Consider the following 16,571-nt stretch of genomic DNA (forward strand, 5'->3'; position numbering starts at 1 on the left):
AACATGTTGTTCCTCGAATGATAACTAAAAACAACCACTTTCATAAATCGAACATTATTAAAAGGTCACAAAAGCCTTAGTGCTAACTTTCACTTAATATAAAACGATAACTCCCTTTCTAGGTGAAACCAAATGAAGGAATACAAACTCTTCCATATAAAGTTCGACTGATATACTTAGGATAAACAAGAATGAACCCCGAATCTCTTTCAATGATAACTCTAATCAAAATTTCCACCCAGAGAAGGTTAACATAAGACAAAACACACATATGGGGTATTACATTCTCCTCAACCAAAGAAAAATTTGACCTCGAATTTGAAATATAAAACTGATTCGCAATTTAAATGGTCACAACACACATATTGCGCAAAATTCTGATTCTAACAATTTGGTGCTCCAACGACCACTCGATCAACACAAATGTGAACAATCAAACATTATCCAACGAAGTTGGTTTCCAAAATTAGCTTGAATCTTAACGATTACCAACTCCATATTATCAAAGTGCAAGAACAAACCCGAAGCTCAAATTGTAGTTCTCATAAAAACCATACTCTATAATATCATTAACTTTGCGAATTGTAAAACACAAAAAATCATATACCGTTATTCAAAAGAAAATGTGAACTTATCTCATGATAACAAAATCTTAAGATTATAACAACAATCTCAATCATAATAATTCCTCCAATCATCCCATAAGTAGTACACAACTTCCACTTTTGACAACTAAACCTCAAAGTTGATTAACACCTAAGTCTAAGACAATTAGAGCATCCAAAATTATTCCATCAATAACTGTAACCTAGAATCCTAACAATAGATCACCTAGATCAAATTCACAATTAACCATGTTATTGGTTATGCTCAAAATCATACTTATAGGAAAATAATATTTCCAAAACACATATATTAATATTATTCATCTCTCATTAAAAGACATTAACCTATTAAATTTCATTTCATTTTCAAACCAAAAATAAATAGCATGTTGAAAAAAAAACAACTATGGTTTTGTAATTAATCAAAATATTGAAACACTATCATTTTGAATTCACAATTAAACCTTACCTTTTTTTAAATAAATTTACAAATTTAAGAAATCGCTCAACTGCCTAAATTTTATTATCCTGTTTTAAAATTAACCTTGATAAAATTTCCTCACTTTCTCAAAAAAGGAAAACCTTGAAAATAAGAATCTCTTTGTTTAACATATAATTTATATCGATATATCAAAAGATTAAGTACATAAATTGAATCTATAAAAACAAAATTTCTTTTTAAAAATTTTCAGTGTAACACACACGTGGAGCATAACCAAATTTCTTAATTCAACACTACTCAAATCATAAACCATAAGCTGACACAAATTCTTTCAATCCAATTTTAACATTTTACCGCACTTACCCCAACTATATCTCGAGTGCAACCTCAAAGCCATATTTACTTCCTACAAAGCACAAGATTTAGAAAACACAAACCAATCTCTTACAAAGTAATCGTCCTTGATTCACCACAATCATCACAGAGTATTTGTCTAGCAACCTTTCGGTAAAAATTTCAAAACCAGTTGAAATCCATCCTCTTTATAAATACATTTATCACATAGTGACTCGCGAGTTCATTTCAAAACATCTTTCTCAAAACACTTTATTGATAAAATTCATTTTTACATAATTGTGCGCCACGGTGATGACTCCTCTAATCCCCAAAGAGTTCCATCCAATTCTAATCATTTCTATGTACGTGATACATGTACTATTATGCATGTATCAATTATTAATTTCTCTTTTATTTAGTGAACATACTCAGTGCTCAATGCAATTTCCTATGCGTGACATTCAAAATGCGTGTTCATGATATGTCTGGGCACAATTACGTGATAAAAACATTTCAAACACTTTAACTAATCAACATTTGAAATCAATTTCTCGATAAATTATTTGCTAGAGGTTACACTCTGTGAGACGTGCACTCGATAACCTCAAAATATTACTCTAACTCCATACTTACAATCTAGCAAGTCATACGATACCACAATAACAAATAAAAACGATAACTCCACTAAAACTCATAAGTATAAAATAATATTCGATAAAACTCCAAACAAACCGAAACTTAACTCATGGAAAACAATACATCCCATACGTTTCTACAACATTTACCACCCGTTCCCGCATCACATCGATCAACCTTGATGAAAAATACTAGTGTATTAATACACTGATACATATCCTCGAGTTAGAATTTCCAATATACTTATCTAGGATAAACATAAACCACCAACCGTTCCAAAGAAACAATTCCATCAATTTCCTCGATATCGAAATCCAAAGATCTCGATCCACAAACAAAACACTAGACCCAGCGTCACCCTAACCGAAACTAAAGCAAAACAGGGTCCAAACGAAGGTTCACTCACTACTAAACCAACATCAAGGTAAGCCAAAAAGAACCGCGTGAAATAACTTATCTCACGTGCTTCTCCGCACGAAGAGACAAAATAAAAACAATCAACATAGTCCAACCAAACTTGCGAGGTATACAACGCAAATTAAGATCAAAAGATTATGATCTCTACAAATCATAAACCACCCAAGCGTTGCCATTAACCACAATTAATCCAACGTACTTAAAAGATAAAATCAAGATATGCTACAACCAGTTTTGAATTTTCCTAACAAATCAACATGTAATATATCACCTTTCAAGAGTACGCTTCAAAATTCATTATTGAAATTTAAAGTCAACTACAAAACTTCCAAATTTGTAATTGATCCCCACAGTTAAAACAATCTCGATTATCCGGAAAAAACTCTTCTTATAATTAAATTGATTTAAAAATAATTTCCAAAGCATCTCAATCACAAAACCATCGAGTTAGTCGAGTCATTACAACTACCAAGCTCAACTCCTAAATTTGGGTGACCCAAGTCAAACCCAAACAACTTTTTATAAAACGCATTCAAAACATTTGTAAATCCGGAAAAATGCCCTTAAATAAAATCTCAATCTTTTCTCAAAAATAGGAGCTCAACGTAATCCAAGCATCAAACAGCAATTCAAAAATTTAAGTGAGAAAACCCTTTATCACAAACAACAATTCCGAGAAACGCATACTCTCACCAAACATAACATACCAAAGTATATGACCAAAGACACCTCCAATGTCCATAAACCAAAACATGGTAAGATCATAAAAGCCATAATAAATTATCAAAGCCATATTCCATCATTTAAATAATATTACTTTGAAAATAATCGTTGGTCAACCCAATCCAAATGTAAAATTTTGAAATACGAGAAATTCCTTTTACTGCAAACTATCCAAAATCAAACTTTTAAAGTATTATGACTAGGCCGCTCATCCGGTTCTTGTGTCAAAATACAAATCAAATTAAAACAATTTTCTCAATTAAACCATAATACCAACGTGTATTCAAACAACGTATAACCACAAAACATGCTTAAAAATTTAATACAAAAATCCTTTAAAAGAAAAACAAGGAAAACACCTAACGTATTCTCTTATGTGCCAACATATATGGCAACCAAAAAATACGGCCAAAGCCAAAGTGTACTCACCTAAAAGGTAAGAGCAATCCAATATGATTATAATCATCCAATCATGAGATCCAACAAGTAATCACCCAAGGTAAATATCGTATAAGTCACAACAACCAACAAAACACCACCCGAAGTAAATATCATATAAGGCACAACAGCCAACAAAATACCACACGAAGTAAATATCATATAAGGCACAACAGCCAACAAAACACCACCCGAATTAAATATCATATAAGGTACAACAGCCAATAAAACATCACCCAAGGTATATCTCATATATGGCACAACAGCCAATAAATCACCCAATGTATAAGCAATAAACATTCAGAAGTAAAGCATTAGTGACACATAAGACCGACACTCAACATTCCTATAGATGAAGGTAGAAAATTTTGAAAACAAAAGATGACATTTCAAAAGACAAGCCTTGAATCCTAATTCCGCAGTATATCCTAAGACACAACAACACTTATCATTCCTTGAAGCACTAAACAAATAACATGCAAAATGGCCTTGGTTTGAAACCAAAGCTCTCATACCAACTTTATCACGACCCGATTTCCTGGATCGCGACCGGTGCTAGGGTATGGGTATGGTTGTACCGAAACCCATAGCTAGCCTTGCTGATAACCATACAAACAAATAAACCTGCAAGAAAACCACTACTCGGTGGCAACCGAGACTCCAACCTACATCTAACAGTTTATATAAACAGTTATATAATAAAATGCTCGGAACTAATATGAGACTCCAACAATATGCCTTATATATAAAAGATCTGGATCCAAAGTAATACATGTCAACATAAGCTTAAACAATAGTCGGACCGTTCTGATATCAATAGTCTAAAATAATAAATATATAACTATCACTACTGCGGTTTAAGAGTTTTAAAAGAATGACTATCTTTATTTAAAACCAAAAGTAGATCTCCATAGAATAATGAAAGCTGGAGATTAATCAGACGCTCTCAAAATCATAAACCTGGAAAAATAGGGAAAACAACGGCGTCAGATATACTGAGATGAGTTCATACAACTATTTACATTTATTAAGTGAAAACCTTTAAAACCTCAAAGCACTTTCTTTTACTAATATAATTAACATTATGGAAACACTGTATTGAAATCATCCCAGTGTAAGTGCGACGTATCACACTGAATCCAAGAGTGGATGGGAACAAATCCTCGTGAATTCCCAGCGTAAGCAAGACAGTGGTCTGCCGATCCCAGAGTTCTTACTGGTGCACACAGTCTCGATACAAGCCTATCGAGTAGCTCGTTCCAATCCAGATCCATAATGGCTTTAAACCGTTCGTAAACATTTATATATATATATATATATATACTAAAATACACAATTTACTTAATAAAGCGGTAAATAGCGATATAAACTCACTACTTGATAATCCACGTGATAACCTGGCAAGCAACCTAAATCTGCTCTGACTCCGAAGCACAAACAGTCGACGAGTCTAGAAACAAAGCTTAGGTTAAAAACAATTCATCCCCTAACTCTAAGAATACTAGACACCACATAGGACTAATATCTCAACCACAAGTCAAAGAACAATATCTGAAACACAAGTAATTCCAAAGCCAAAGTACAGATACATCCAACCAATTCAATAACCAGTTAAGCTTAGATGAGTTCTCGTTTTAAAAACAATCCAGAGTAATATTAATTTAGATAACACCTTTTGAAATCAAAAGAAATCCCAGAGTATTGTGTTGGCCGTACATCAACTTTATGCTCAACACAACATGTCGGGCGACCAAAGTCTAACCTGACCCAACTTAAACCAGAGTAATATCCAAAGTTAAATTCTTTAATCAAAACCAACGTATTTGAAAACATAGAACTCATTATAGGCTTAACCCAACCAATACCAAAACCATAAGCAACAATAACATGCCAACAAATTGTCAACACTTGACAATTTTCACGCGGAGTTCATACGTCTCAATTATAACACCTTGAATGTAATTTACGATGATGTCAATCTCTTTTAAATAACTAAAATCAGATCTGAAAATAGAGAAATTAACTTAACCATTTACATGACACAATTTGTCAATCTTAAATTTAAATAACACGGAACATTATCAATGATCCTTAAACAATACCAACATGTTATAAACATCCCAAACTACCTATAATACACTTATGGGAAGCAACTAACATCATATGAATCAACCAAAGTGTGTTCATGTTATATGGACCAAAACTCAACCTTAAATCCTACCCATCAAACCAAACAAGCAAGAATTGATTTCATCACTTAACATCAGCCCCAAACAAAGATTTACAGCCGTAGGACACTATCTCAAAACAGTGAATAATCATAACAAGATCAACCAAAAAACATAGTATACAACCTAGGAATCGATCTTGAGAAACCCATGTAAGAAATATGAAATTACAGCCCTAGGTCATGCAAATTCAGTCACTAAATACACCCAAACAGTAGCAATCATCATCCCCAACGATTGCATGAAACACATAAACCAAATTACAATTTATCAATTGGTAAAACTTCCATATGCAACTACATGATCGTAAAGCATCAAACCAAACACTTAACTTCAGAATCGGCATACTCAAAATAGTAAACAACAGCCATAATTATCAACAAAAAAGAGTAATGCTTAAACGAAGGAATCGCTACGTACCAAGAATGAATGAAACATGATTTAACACCCAAAGGAACAAGGATGAATGAACCAGCAAAATAAGAGGTATGTAACCGCCCTACAATGATCCTGGAACAAGAAAAAATGAGTTTCCAAAGACCAAATGGGAATGAAATGAGAGCGGATGAACGGAGAGTGAGAGTATCTTACCGAAAACCAACGATTTGAGAAGGATTTGATGGAAAACGAATTAAATCATAGAGTTTAATAGAATTTAGGTCGGCTAGGGTTTAATGTGAGTGTAGGTAATATTTATATCAGAAAAAAGGGTTTATTAATAAGCCGCGAAGTGAATAAACGCGACAGGCGCGATGCGAGGCGCGATGGCCCATCGCGCCTGCCGTCCCGCCCTCACAAAAGGCAGAAAAACGCCTGGGGCGCGTTGCGCCTGTCAACGTTTTCTCGTGCATAGCATATCCAAAAATGAGCCCGATCGAACGGTCGAATTGGGAGATATGGATGTTTTATTAAAACATGTCAGATTCAGAATGGACACGAACACATCATCAATTATAATCCGGATACAAATCAAATCGTTGTTGAAAACTCACACGACACATGCGACACATACAAGATACAAATAACACCCCAAACAAAGTGTCACACCTGCTAATTCCACCATAAACAATCTGAAACCAAGTCGGAAACACAACGAAACCATGACCGAAAACACGGGATATTACAGTTACGAAACAAATCCTAATGTTTTACCTTTTTAACTATTTAAGCCAAACGTTTAAAAATTTACGAAGAAAATCCTAAAGTTTCACCTTTTTAGCAATTTAAGCCACACGCTTAAAAAGATAGAAAACAAATCCAAACGTATAAAACGTTACAAAACAAATCCAAATATTTCAAAATGTTACGAAACAAATCTGAAGGTGTAAAATGATACTAAACAAATCCAAACGTTTAAAACATTAAGAAACAAATCGAAACGTTCAAACTTTTTAGTGATTTAAGCCAAACGTTTAAAACGTTACGAAAGAAATCCAAACGTTTCCTCTTTTTAGTGATTTAAGCCAAACATTTAAAACTTTACGAAACAAATCCAAACATTTCACCTTTTTAGCTATTTAAACCAAACGTTTAAAACGTTATGACACTAATCGAGACGTTTAAAACGTTACTAAACTAATCCTAAAATTTCACCTTTTTAACGATTTAAGCCAAACGTTTAAAATGTTACGAAACAAATCCAAACGTTTAAAACGTTACGAAACAATTCCAATTTTTTAAAACTTTACAAAACAAATCCGAACGTTTAAAATGTTACTAATCAAATCTGAACGTTTAAAATGTTACTAAACAAATCCCAACGTTTCACCTTTATAGTGATTTGAGCCAAATGTTTAAAACTTTACGAAACAAATCAAACGTTTCACCTTTTTAGTTATTTAAGTCAAACGTTGAAAACGTTACCAAATAAATCCAAACTTTTCACCTTTTTATCTATTTAAGCCAAACGTTTAAAATGTTACGAAACTAATCCAAACCTTTAAAACATTACGAAACAAATCCTAACGTTTCATCTTTTTAGCAATTTAAGCCAAATATTTATAACGTTACTAAACAAATTCTAACATTTATAACGTAACGAACCAAATCCAAACGATTCATCATTTTAGCAATTTAAGCCAAACGTTTAAAAATGTTATGAAACTAATCCAAACGTTTCAAACATTACGAAACAAATCCTAACGTTTCACCTTTTTAATGATTTAATCCAAACGTTTAAAACGTTATGAAACAAATCCTAAAGTTTCACCTCTTTAGCGATTGAAGCCAAACATTTAAATCATTTTGAAATAAATCCAAACATTTAAAACGTTACGAAACTAATCCAAATGTTAAAAACGTTACGAAACAAATCCTAACGTTTCACCTTTTTAGCGATTAAATCTAAACGTTTTAAACGTTACGAAACAAATCCAAATGTTTAACCTATTTCGCGATTCAAGCCAAACGTTTAAAACGTTACGAAATAAATACTAATGTTTCACCTATTAAGCGATTTAAGCCAAACGTTTAAAGCGTTACGAAACAAATGCGAACGTTTAAAACGTTAAGAAACAAATCCTAACGTTTCACCTTTTAAACTATTTAAGCCGAACGTTTAAAATGTTACTAAACAAATCCTAACATTTCACCTTTTTATCGATTTAAGCCAAACGTTTAAAATGTTACGAAACAAATCCAAACGTTTAAAACTTTACGAAATAAATCCAAACGTTTAAAATGTTACGAAACAGATCCAAACGTTTAAAATGTTAATAAACAAATCCAAACGTTTAAAACATTACGAAACAAATTCAAACGTTTCACCTTTTTAGTGGTTTAAGCCGAACGTTTAAAACGTTACGAAAAAAATCCAAATGTTTCACCTTTTTAGTTATTTAACCCAAACGTTTAAAATGTTACGAAACTAATCGAAACGTTTAAAATATTACGAAACTAATCTAAACGTTTAAAACGTTACGAAACAAATCTAAACGTCTCACCGTTTTAGTGATTTAAGCCAAACGTTTAAAACGTTATGAAACTAATCCACACATTTAAAACGTTACGAAACAAATCATAATGTTTCACTTTTTCAGTTATTTAAGCCAAACATTTATAACGTTACGGAACAAATCCTTAAGTTTCACCTGTTTAGCGATTTAAGCCAAACATTTAAAACGTTTTGAAACAATTCCAAACATTTAAAACGTTAGCAATTAATCTAAACGTTTAAAACGTTACGAAACAAATCCAAACGTTTCACCTTTTTTGCTATTTAAGCCAAACTTTTTAAATGTTACGAAACAAATCCAAATGTTTAACCTTTTTAGCTATTTAAGCCAAACGTTTAAAACGTTACGAATTAAATCCAAACGTTGAAAACGTTACGAAACAAATTCAAACGTTTCACCGTTTTAGCGATTTAAGCCAAACGTTTAAAATGTTATGCAACTGATCCAAACATTTAAAACGTTACGAATCAAATATGTAATAACCCGTAAAATTTTATTTATTTTATTGTCGGATTCCGGTAATATTCAATGTCGTTTTCATGGTTCGGTTTGAAGTTTCGATTCAGTTCAATTTGTTTGAGTTTGGGTGAGGATCCGTATAGGTTGTGGTTCAACCAAATGGTTGAACCACATGGGTTGCTCTCAGGTCCCAAAAGAGACTTGAGCAACTTCGTTTGGTCTCGTTCTAGACAGGCAGTCTGGAACGAGACCATCGCGAGTTTGTGCACGTTCGATGGTCTCGTTCGAGACCATCAGTGTCTCGAATAAGATCTCAGCTATTTTCAGCTAGTCTCTTCGAGACCAGCATCAAGACAGGGGGTGACTCCTTTTGGCTGTAGTTCTTTTTGTTTTAAAACCGAAAAATTCGATCCCTTTTATTCCTTTAAATACGTGATGTTTAAACCCTAATCTTTTCATCAAATTTTCATCAAACCCTAGCCTCTCCTTCCTCTCCAAATCTTCCTAAAATTCATCGCCAAATTGCTGTGTAATTCAGTAAGTTCAAGCTTTAGAATTATGTTTTGATGTTTACAAGCGGCACTTCCGTTTGTAGCAGATATCTCACTCGTTTCAGAATCAAATAGTATTTCGTTTGATTTCTGAGGTTGTAGACTCAGTCCTCTACAATCCGACACCTTGTTTTCGAAGAACGGTACGTTATATATCATGTATTAGTCGTTTCCGTTTTACCGTTTTCATGTTTATTACTGTTTTGAGTTCTAAATTGATCTCTCCGTATTTTGATTCGTTCGTAGCCGTTTCTAGATCGAATCCAGTTCCGTTTCTTCCCCGTGATAGTAGACTCATTCCTTTACAACTTTGCTTTTCGTTTTTTGCCAAACAGTACGTAAATCCATCTGTTTCAATCGCCGTCATTTTATCGATTTAAGTGATTATAAACTGTGATGTTATATATGTGTTGCTGCCGATTTCCTTCAATCTTTTTTGCTTTCATTTTGTTATTCATGTACTTATGGATCATTGGGAATGTTAGTTGTTAATCATTTAGCCTTAACCTGTGTTTTTCCCATCGATTTTACGTTTATAGTTTTGGGTTTTTAAGTCGGGTTCTTTTTGTTGTCACTGCCATGTTTATTAGTTTCAGTTTATAGTGCTATGATGGGTGTTAAGTAGGATATAATTTAATTGGTTTGATTAGGAATGGTGAGTATTTGTTAATTGTAAGCTAAAGGTTCAAGTATATGGTTTTGAAATTTGAATTATTGAAGATGAGTAGATGGCGGGATTCAATTTTCTGGAAATAAAAAATTGTTCAGTTAAGAGTGATTGAAAGTGATGGAGAATATGCATGTTGGTCCTCAAGTTATTTTGTGATAAACTAATTGATTTCTTAAGTAAAATTTTATCTATTGACTAATTGATTTTTATTTTTAATTGGGGATTTAATTTTAGATTGAAAGTGGGACAATTTGGTAATATAATTTTTGTAAGATCTAAAAATAATTTTTGATTCATTTATAATTAAATAAATAATTATTATTTTTATATATGGCAAAGTGAATATAATTATTTAATTTTTTTTTTTATTATTATAAATGGCTATTGGCTATTGTTATTTAATTACTATTTTATGTTTTGACTTAGCGGGCTAAAGTGATATTTTAACTTTAAATTTGTTATTAAGTTATTTGAAATATTTTGTCGATAATTATAATTACTTGAGTTTCAAGCTATTGAGTTTATTTTGATATTTATATTAGTTTATTAAATTATAGGTCGGGTTAGACTTGGGTTGCCCGACATGTGGATTTAGCTTGGTAGTTTTAAGAAACTCAGCTAACCCACTATTTGAGGAATGGATTTATTTATCATTTAAATATTATTTTAATAATATTTTCGGATTGGATTTTAAGTGCGAACTCAATAGTCTTGAATTGTTACGGCATTATAATTTATTCGAGAATTGTATTTATCTGTGATTTTATCTGGTTTATTTTGTCATAGTCCTACGTGGTGTATAGTATTCTTAGAGTTAGGGGTTGGAGTCATTTTAACTTGTGATTTATTTATTAGACTCTTCGACTATTTGCGCTCCAGAGTCGAACGAGGGTTAGCTGCTTATCAAAGTTTCATGTGGATAAGCAAGCAGTGAGTTTATAGTGCTATTTACCGCTTTATTAAGTACTGTAATTTATTTTAGTATTATAACTGTTTTCGAACTTTTTTAAGCGATTATGGATCTGGATTGAAACGAGCTACTCGATAGGCTTGTATCGAGACTGTGTGCACTAGTAAGTACTCTGGGATCGGCAGACTAATGTCTTGCTTACGCTGGTATATGACGAGGATATGTTCCCGTACACTCTAAGTTTATCAGTATGCTATGTCATACTTACACTAGGATCATTTCAATACTGTTTTCCATAATCATACTATATTAGTATAAATTTTTTTGATTTAAGGGTTTTAAACGTAATAAATGTAAATAGTATTGCAAACTCATCCCAGTATATATGACCCCGTTGTTTTCCCAAATTTACCAGGTTTATGATTTGAAAGCTGGTCCACTCCGATTCTTTTGATTCCTCGGAGGTTTTATGTTATGTAAACTAGTTACTGTTTTCGAACTCTTACTCCGCAGTACAACTAGTTTATATATTGCATTTCATATTGCACTTTGGGATTATTGATTTGATCGATTATTTATTAATGGCATGTTTACTCTGAATTATTTTATTATTATATTTAAGGCATACTGTTGAACATTTCGGATATTTAAGTTATTTATATTAAGACTGTAATATAAATTGCTAGACTTAGGTTGGAGTCTTGGTTTCCCTCGAGCAAAGTTTTTGCAGGTTTATATGTTTAATTGTTTTCCGCGAGGCTTGATACGGGTTTCGGTACGACCATACCCATACCCTAGCGCCGGTCACGATTCATGAAATTGTGTCGTGACAAAATCCTAGCGTTTCACCTTTTTAGCGATTTAAGCCAAACGTGAAAACGTCACGAAACAAATCCTAACATTTCACCTTTTTAGCTATTTAAGCCAAACGTTTGAAACGTTACGAAACAAATCCAAATGTTTAACCTTTTTAGCTTTTTATGCCAAACGTTTAAAACGTTACGAAACAAATCCAAATGTGTAAACCGTTACTAAAGAAATCCAAACGTTTCATCTTTTTCGCGATTTTATGCCAAACATATAAAACGTTACGAAACAAATCCTAAAACTCACCTTTTTAACGATTTTAGCCAAACTTTTAAAATGTAACGAATCAAATCCAAACTTTTAAAACGTTACGAAACAAATCCAAATTTTTAAAACGTTACGAAACAAATCCGAACGTTTAAAATGTTACTAAACAAATCCAAACGTTTAAAACATTAAGAAACAAATCCAAACATTTCATCTTTTTAGAGGTTTAAGCCAAATGTTTAAAACGTTACGAAACAAATCCAAACCTTTCACCTTTTTAGTGATTTAAGCCAAACATTTAAACGTTACGAAATAAATCCAAAATTTTCACCGTTTTTGCTATTTATGCCAAACGTTTAAAAAGTTACGAAACTAATTCAAACGTTTAAAACGTTACGAAACGAATCTTAACGTTTCAGCGTGTTCGCGATTTAAGCCAAACGTTTAAAACGTTACGAAACAAATTGTTTGAAACGTAGTTAAACAAATCCAAAGGTTTCTCTGTTTTAGAGATTTAAGCCAAACGTTTAAAACGTTATGAAACTAATCCAAACGTTTAAAAAGTTACAAAACAAATCCTAATGTTTCATCTTTTTAGTGATTTAAGCCAAACGCGTAAAACGTTATGGAACAAATCCTAACTTTTCACCTTTTTAACGATTTAAGCCAAACGTTTTGAAACAAATCCAACCATTTAAAACGTTACGAAACTAATCCAAACGTTTAAACGTTAGGAAACAAATTCAAATGTTTAAGCTTTATAGCTATTTAAGCCAAACGTTTAAAATGTTACAAAACTAATCGAAACGTTTAAAACGTTACAAAAAAATCCTAACGTTTCACTTGTTTAGCGATTTAAGACAAAAAATTAAAACGTTACGAAACAAATCTAACGTTTCACCTTTTTAGCGATTTAAGCTAAACGTTTAAAAAGTTCCGAATTAAATCAAAATGTTTAAAACGTTACGAAACAAATCCGAACGTTTCACCGTTTTAGCGATATAAGCCAAACGTTTAAAACGTTATGAAACTAATCCAAACATTTTAAACGTTACGAAACAAATCCTAACATTTCACCTTTATAGCGATATAAGCCAAACGTTTAAAACGTCAGGAAACAAATCCAAACTTTTAAAACGTTATGAAACAAATCCTAACATTTCACCCTTTTATCTATTTGAGCCAAACGTTTAAAACGTTACGAAACAAATCCTAATGTTTCACCTTTTAGCAATTTAAGCCAAACGTTTAAAACATTACAAAATAAATCCTAATTTTTCACCTTTTTAGCGATTTAAGCCACACATTAAAAAGTTACGAAACAAATCCAAATGTTACAAACTTTAAAACGTTACACAAGAAATCCGAACGTTTAAAATGTTACCAAAGAAATCCAAACGTTTAAAACAAAACGAAACAAATCGAAACGTTTCACCTTTTTAGTGATTTAAGCCAACTGTTTAAAACGCTACGAAACAAATCCAAACTTTTCACCTTTTTAGATATTTAAGCCAAACGTTTAAAATGTTACGAAACTAATTCAAACGTTTAAAACGTTAGGAAACAAATCCTAAAATTTCACCATTTTAGCGATTTAAGAAAAACGTTTAAAATATTACGAAACAAATCCAAACGTTTAAAACATTACGAAACAATCCAAAAGTTTAAAATTTTCGAAACAAATCCGAATGTTTAAAATGTTACTAAACAAATCCGAACGTTTAAAATCTTACTAAACAAATCCAAAAGTTTCTCCTTTTTAGTGATTTAAGCCAAAAATTTAAAACGTTACGAAACAAATCCGAACGTTTCACCTTTTTAGTGATTTAAGACAAAAGTTTAAAACGTTACGAAAAAAATCCAAACTTTTCACCTTTTAAGATATTTAAGCCAAACATTTAAAATGTTACGAAGCAAATCCAAACGTTTAAAACGTCACGAAACAAATCCAAACGTTTAAAACATTACGAAACAAATCCAAAAGTTTAAAACGTAACGAAACAAATCAAAACATTTCACCGTTTTAGCCATTTAAGACAAACGTTTAAAACGTTATGAAACAAATCCAAACGTTTAAAACATTAACGAAACAAATCCAAACGTTTCACCTTTTTATTGATTTAAGCAAAACGTTTAGAACATTATGAAACAAATCTTAAAGTTTCACCTTTTTAGCGAATTAAGCCAAATGTTTAAAACGCTTTGAAACAAATCCAAACATTTAAAACATTACAAAGCGAATCCAACATTTAAAACGTTACGAAACAAATCTTAACATTTCACCTTTTTAGCAATTTAAGCGAAACGTTTTAAACGTTACGAAACAAATCTAAATGTTTAATCTTTTTAGCTATTTACGCCAAACCTTTAAAACGTTAGGAAACTAATCCAAACTTTTAAAACGTTAGAAAACAAATCCCAATGTTTCACCTTTTTAGCGATTTAAGCCAAACCTTTAAAACGTTACGAGACAAATCTAGCGTTTCACCTTTTTAGCAATTTAAGTAAAATGTTTAAAACGTTACGAAATAAATCCAAACTTTTAAAACGTTACAAACAAATCCAAACGTGTCACCGTTTTTGCGATTTAAGCTAAATGTTTAAAACGTTATGAAACTAATCGAGACGTTTAAAACTTTGTGAAACAAATCCTTGCATTTCACCTTCTCAGCGATTCAACCCAAACCTTTAAAACATTACGAAACAAATCATAACCTTTTACCTTTTTAGTGATTTAAGCCAAACGTTAAAAACGTCAAGAAACAAATCAAAAATTGTAAAACGTTATGAATCGAATCCTAACATTTCACCTTTTTAGCTATTTAAGCCAAATGTTTAAAACGTTATGAAACAAATTCAAACATTTAAAACGTTACGAAACAAATCCTAAAGTTTCAACTTTTGAACGATTTAAGTCCCACTTTTAAAACGTTACGAAACAAATCAAAACATTTAAAATGTTAAAAAATAAATGCAGACGTTTAAAACGTTACGAACCAAATCCAAACGTTTAAAACGTTATTAAACAAATCCAAATGTTTCAAACTCTACGAAAAAAATCCTAACGTTTTACCTTTTTAGCGATTTAAACCAAACATGTAAAACGTTACGAGATAAATCCTAACGTTTAACCTTTAGCGAGTTTAGTAAAACGTTTAAAACATTACAAAACAAATCAAAACATTTCAAACGTTACCAAACAAATCCAAGTGTTTCACCTTTTTAGTGATTTAAGACAAACGTTTAAAACGTTACGAAACAAATCCAAACTTTTACATTTTTAGCTACTTAAGCAAAACGTTTAACACGTTACGAAAAAAATCCAAACGTTTAAAACGTAACAGAATAAATCCAAGCATTTCACCGTTTTATCGATTTAAGCCAAACTTTTAAAACGTTATGAAACTAATCCAACCGTTTAAAACATTACCTTTTTTAGTGATTTAAGCTAAACATTTAAAACGTTACGAAACAAATCTTAACGTTTCACCTTTTTAGCGATTTAAGCCAAACGTTTAAAACATTTTGAAACAAATACAAACATTTAAAACATTACGAAACTAATCCAACGTTTAAAACGTTACGAAACTAATCCTAATGTTTTACCTTTTTTGCGATTTAAGCCTAACGTTTTAAACGTTACGAAACAAATCCAAATGTTTAACCTTTTTAGCTATTTAAGCCATACGTTTATAACGTTACGAAACGAATCCAAACGTTATAAAATAAATCCTAACGTTTCACCTTTTTAGCGATTGAAGCCAAATGTTTAAAACGTTACGAAACAAATCCAAACTTTTAAAACTGTCATGACCCATTTTCATAAATAGTGAGCGGCGCTAGGGTATGGGTATAGTTGTATCAAAACCCGTAGCAAGCCTTTCGGATAACAGTTAAATATCATTAACAACTATGTACCTGCATAAAACCACATGCTCGGGGGCAACCGAGACTCGAGCCTAGTCTAGCAGTACATATAATTAACATAAATTCAAAGTATGCTTAATCTAACAATAAACTCCAATAGCATGGCAATATATAAAAATACCATAATCACTATAATCATGCCAAAGCTGATAAAATAACAGTTGGAACATACCAACAAACAATGGTATAAAATATAAATAT

This window comes from Mercurialis annua, linkage group LG2, assembly GCF_937616625.2.
Source record: "Mercurialis annua linkage group LG2, ddMerAnnu1.2, whole genome shotgun sequence".
In the NCBI taxonomy this organism is placed as follows: domain Eukaryota; kingdom Viridiplantae; phylum Streptophyta; class Magnoliopsida; order Malpighiales; family Euphorbiaceae; genus Mercurialis; species Mercurialis annua.